Below are 6,000 nucleotides of genomic sequence, written 5' to 3'. Positions count from 1 at the left end.
AAAAGTATTATCAAACTAGATTTATCAGGAATAGATCCTAGGTAGACAACGTAAGAAAGTAAAACAATGCAATATTAATAGTAATAGATGCCTAGTAAGTTTTTAATTGCCTGAAAAAAATTCCTTTGGAAACATTACGATGTTTTATATGTATGTATTACTTTTATATAATAAAAGAAAAATTTCTTCCAACATCTTTTGAAAATTTTCAAATGTACAGAAAACTTAAAAGAATAGTATTACAAACACATTACTATATCCTTCATCTAGATTCCCCAATTGTTAATATTTGTTGCCTTTTCTTTATCTCTATCTCCACTTTTTTCTGAACCATTTTAAAGTAAGTTGCAGACATAATAACATTTCAGCCCTAAACACTTCACCACTCATTTCCTAGAAATAAGGATATCAACATTAATTCATAATTATCACAGCCCATATTTAAATTTCCCCAACTGTCCCCAAAATGTCTCTTACAGTTTATTTTCTTATCCAATATTCAGTTAAGTTTCTTGAATTACATTTGGTTGTTATATCTCTGTACTCTCTTTTAATCTAGAATAGTCCTCTAGCCTTGACTTTTTTGTTTTTCTTGATATTGAATTTTTGAAGAGTTAGTGTCAGTTGTCTTATATAATGTCTCACATTCTGGATTTGATTGTTTCTTCATGGTTACATTCAGGTTAAACATTTTTTGGCCCACATACTACACAGATGATACACCACTATTGAATTGTCCCCCTACTGGTGATGCTGAGTTTAATAGCTTGGTTAATGTAATAACTGCCAGATCTTTCCATGGTAAATGTACACTTCCCCCTTTATAATTAATAAGAGGTCTCTGTGGTGGTATTATGAAACCATAAGACTGTCCTGTTCCCCAACATTCTTTTACCCAAAATAGTCTTAGCAACTATTAACTGTCCTGACCTGGAGTAATTATTACATTGGTGGTTGCAAAATGGTGATTTTTCCAATTCTATCATGTCCTTGCTCTCAAGTATACCAAGGCACATTCTGTGCAAGCTCAATTTATGCATTTCCTGCCCCAGACCTGGAATCAACCATCTCTCAAAGGAGCCCCTGTCACTTTTAGTGGAGAATGGCATTTCAAAATCAGGATCCAGGCACTAGGTATACTTATTGCTACTCTTAGGCACCTCTTTCAGTAGGCAGAGCTAAGAATATATGAATCCATATCTAAATTTACATCTATACCTATACATAATGTGTATATATATATTATATAAGTATTTACATATATATAGTATAATAAGCATATAAGTACTTATGTGTGCATATATATATACTATAGACATATAGATTATATAAGTACTTATAAGTATATATATACTTATATAGCATATGTACTTATATAGTAGATATACTTATACAGTATATATATTTTTCTAATTCTATCATTCCTTTTCTATACATTAACTAGCATATATTCTTTTAAAAGTTATATAATGTGTTTATGTATGTGTGCGTATACATATATTTTTCCCCCAAATCCTACATTAATACTGCTACTTCCAATTCAAATCCAACACCACAAAGTTGTTCTTCAACTTCCCCTGTTCCACATGTGTTTCTTACTTTTTCCGTGGTAAGTACCCTGATTTATATGTACCCATTTGCTCTATCCCACAATAAATACAATTTGCTTCAGAATTACAAAACCAATATCACTACCAATAATAAACCCTCTAAAGTTAAAGATGTATCTGTAGTTCATTTTGTTCTTAGAATATATTCCAGTCAGTACTTAATCAGAAGCAGAAGCACTAGGAAATGCAAATAATAAGGAATTTGTTATAGGGATTTGATCTTATATAATCGCGGAACTGCTTAAACAGTCTGTGCTTCTGGGTCTGCTACTGGAACCTAAAATCCTCAGGGCAGATAGTCAGGAAGGAAAGATGGAAATGAAGGGGGAAAAGCAAGGATAAAGTGAAATCTGTGAGGCTGAGCTGGAACCCATGAGAAGGGATTGCAATACAAGTCAGACTCTCACGACCTCAGACTCTCATCAGAACTCCAGTGATGGAGGTCCTGCAGGAGAAGCCGGCGCTCTTCACCACAGAGTTAAATGTGCATTCCACAGAAGTGGTAGCTGTTACTGGCATTTCTGGCTTACAGAGGAGAGCCAACACAGAGTTCTAAGAGTGACCCTCACAAACGCATTTCTTACAGCCTTGGTGAAGCGAGTTTGCTCTGTAACCTCTCACGGAATATAGTTAAGGAGTGGGTCAGCAGGTCTTCCATGATGGAAGAGGATCCTGGGAAACAGTTCCAGCTCAGCTAATTTAACATAGTATAAATCCACGATAGTCTACAGTCAGAAAACTACATTCAAAAGCTACTTGAATCAATCATTTTCTTTGTGTAGTTGTTATCAATTTGATATACAGTTAGGTTTGTTTGGTTCTACTCTTTTCATTTACTTACATGTTTCATAAAGTAAAACTATATTAAAAGATACATTCAGAGAAGTCTCACTTCCACCCTATCTCCTCCACCCTGTTCTTAGCCATCCCTTATCAGGTATCATTTTCATTATATATATATATATATATATATATATATATATAGTTTCCACTTGTTTCTTGCCGAAAGGTAGCATACTGTATATAGTCTACTGCATTTTACAACAAAAGCAAACTTAAGAAATTTAACACCCTAGGGGGCCAGCCCCGCGGCTTAGCAATTAAGTGCACGCGCTCTGCTACCGGCGGCCCAGGTTTGGATCCCGGGCACGCACCGACGCACAGCTTGTCTGGCCACGCTGAGGCGGCATCCCACATACAGCAACTAGAAGGACGTGTAGGGCCGGCCCTGTGGCCTAGCGGTTAAGTGCACGCGCTCTGCTGCTGGCAGCCCGGGGTTCGGATCCCAGGCCCACACCTACGCACCGCTTCTCCTGCCATGCTGAGGCCGCGTCCCACGTACAGCAACTAGAAGGATGTGCAGCTATGACATACAACTATCTACTGGGGCTTTGGGGGAAAAAATAAATAAATAAATAAAATTATAAAAAAAAAAAAGAAAGATGTGCAACTATGACATACCACTATCTACTGGGGAGAAAAAGGGAAAAAAAAAAGGAGGAGGATTGGCAATAGATGTTAGCTCAGGGCCAGTCTTCCTCAGCAAAAAGAGGAGGATTGGCATGGATGTTAGCTCAGGGCTAATCTTCCTCACAAAAAAAAAAGAAAGAAATTTAACACCCTAAATTACTAAATTTACAGAGACTATTTCAAAGAACTCTGTATCTTATTAGCACACCCAAGGGTATTTTAAGCAACATTTTATAAAATGCAATAACATACTGATATAAACATCCCTTGGTAAATGTTAGAAATATAATATCTAATAAATTTCATGAATCTAGAAGCAAGGTCTTCCTTCAAGAATTAAAAAGTCTGGGAAATATAAGATTAGTAGAGGAGATGACAACGATGCTGAAAAGACTGAAAATCTAGACTTGATATAATAGCATTTTATTAAAAAAAAACAAGGTTTTTTTGTTGACTACAAGCTTCATATGTACCAATAATGGGGTAGAGTTGCTTATATGATTTTTGATTGTATTAACACAAGCATGACTCCTAGGTTATTGCAATCAGAGATTTTATTCTTTGTTGGTTGGACCAAATCTGGAACAGTGTTCAATTTATGGGACTACGTTTTAAGAGGAACACTGAAAAGAATACACAGAAAGAAGAGAAAATGCTGTGAGGAGAGAATTAAAGGGAACAGAACTCCCTTCAAATACTTGAAAGCAGTTACATAGAGTAAGAAATAGACTTGTCCTGTGTTCCTCTAAAAGGCAAAACTCAGACCAGAATATAGATGTCATAAGAGGAGGATTTCAATTCAACTTCAGAAAAAAAATAGCTACAGTTGAATGTACTGTATTAGTGAGGTCCCCATCACTAAAATATTTGGGTAGAGTCTGGAATTCCACAGAGGAGATTCCAAGTGTCCCTCAGCGGGAAGGTTGTGCTGAATCAACTCTATGATTCCATTTTCTATGCACACCTAAATAGCTTCTGAGAGTAGCCTTCTAGTAAACGATACAGGATGGGTTATTCATAATGATGACCTTAATTCATACAGAAAATATTAAACTGTGACCAGCTATACATCATTGAACGTGGTGGAGCTGTAGAAACTTCCTAGAGGCTGCCTGTTTTCCAGTAGTTGACCATATTAATGTGAGATCAGACCTGGCTGGGCAGGTCTGGCTGACGGGTGGGACTATCCAATGTCCATTAGAATGCAGCATTCAAGATAGAAATGCCAGTTGGAAATAAACTCATCTCCAGGGACGAGAGGGTCAGACACATCAGCAAGGCTTCTTAATAGTGTCTCAGTCATCAACTAGAGTGATGTTCTGAATAGTGCTTCTCATCTAGATTTGTTTTCCAGCTTCCTGTGAATACATGAATGCCTTAGGGGAAAAGCGAATTGTGAGCAAAACCTAAAAGAACTGTGTTGACTATAACATCTGTAAGACTTTAGAATACAAGATAATATTGCTTTGGTGCCCATATGACACACTACAACACAAAAGGGAGGTGTTCTTTCTGTTTCTGCTCAGAACACAAACTGACTTGGCTCATTATAGGCTCCAAGAACACAGAGCTACTGTTTTGTGTAGAGCGTTTCAGCACATCAACACTGCCTATGGCAGCATTGGGATTTGGGGGAAGTGCCCAGGAGGAGACAGGCTGTGTCCAATGGCCAAGGACCTGCATTTACTGTTGTATGCAGTGGGGGCCTTAGAAGCCAAAGAAAGAAGGTAAGGATCTCTTCATCAGCATACTGAGATATGTCTTGGCGCTTCCCAGTAATAAAAGGGGGAGAATTTGAGTGCAGAATCCCTTTGAGAGAATGTGAGCGTAAGTAGCCATTTCTACAGAGTAGCCAGTTCATTATTCTAAACACAACCTGTCTGTAAATGAAACATGTCTATAAACTGTCTGACATTTCTTCCACTGAGAGGTAGGATCTACATACCCTCTCTTTGAATTTGGGCTGGACTTAGTGACTTACCTGTATCCAATAAAATGCAGCAAAAGTGATGCTCTGTGACTTTGGAGGCTAGGTCATAAAATGCAATACAGCTTTCACCTTGCTTACAGGCACACTAGCATTTGGAGTCCTCAGCCACCTTGTAAGAAGTTTGACTAGACTGAGGCAGCCATGCTATGCAGAAGCTCAGGCCTCACGAAGAGAGTATGTGTAGGTATTCTGGCTGACTGCCCCCACTAAGGTCCCAGCTTCAACTACTCATTGAGATAGCCCTAGGCATTGAGTTTTCCCAGCTGAGGTCCCAGATATAATGGAGCAGAGATAAGCCATCTCTCCTATGCCTTGTCTGAATTCTGACTAAGAGGGTAACTTTATATTTTGTAAAGGACAAAACTATAATGTTTGATCCTCACAATAATACAGTTAAGTAGGTTGGACCGGCATTATTACCACCCTCATTTTATAGATTAAAACAACAATAAACAGGAATTTGAGCTTACCTGCTTTGAGATTATATAGCCAAAATGTAGCATGCTGACACTAAAATCCTGATCTTTGGACAGCCAAGTTTATGCTTTCTCTATTGTTTCCTATCTGGATACTGTGGGACTTTAGAATGGCCTACAGGAAATCAAATAAGATGTATATAGAATTTGAAGACAAGGTCAGAAAATATTAAATGAACAGAAACTAACAAGAATCAATATTAAATGGAGGAGACCAGCTATCCTGCAGAGAAATAACCACGTAAGATATGATCTACAGATTGTTGCTGATAAAGAAGGCTACAATTTCAAATTGAACCAATGAAAAAAATCTTAGGATTTTTTTAATGTTATGAGGAAGTGTTATGATAATATAATATTTTTAGGGGCTGATTTTTTTAAAAAATGAAATAGGACTGTTAGAGAACTAAAAACTCTGCCAGTTGTGTTTCTCATGAAATCAAGGGGAAAACAT

Source organism: Diceros bicornis, chromosome 3 (assembly GCF_020826845.1).
Source record: "Diceros bicornis minor isolate mBicDic1 chromosome 3, mDicBic1.mat.cur, whole genome shotgun sequence".
Taxonomy (NCBI): Eukaryota; Metazoa; Chordata; class Mammalia; order Perissodactyla; family Rhinocerotidae; genus Diceros; species Diceros bicornis.
The sequence above is the reverse complement of the archived record's forward strand: the minus strand, read 5'-3'. Positions refer to the sequence as shown.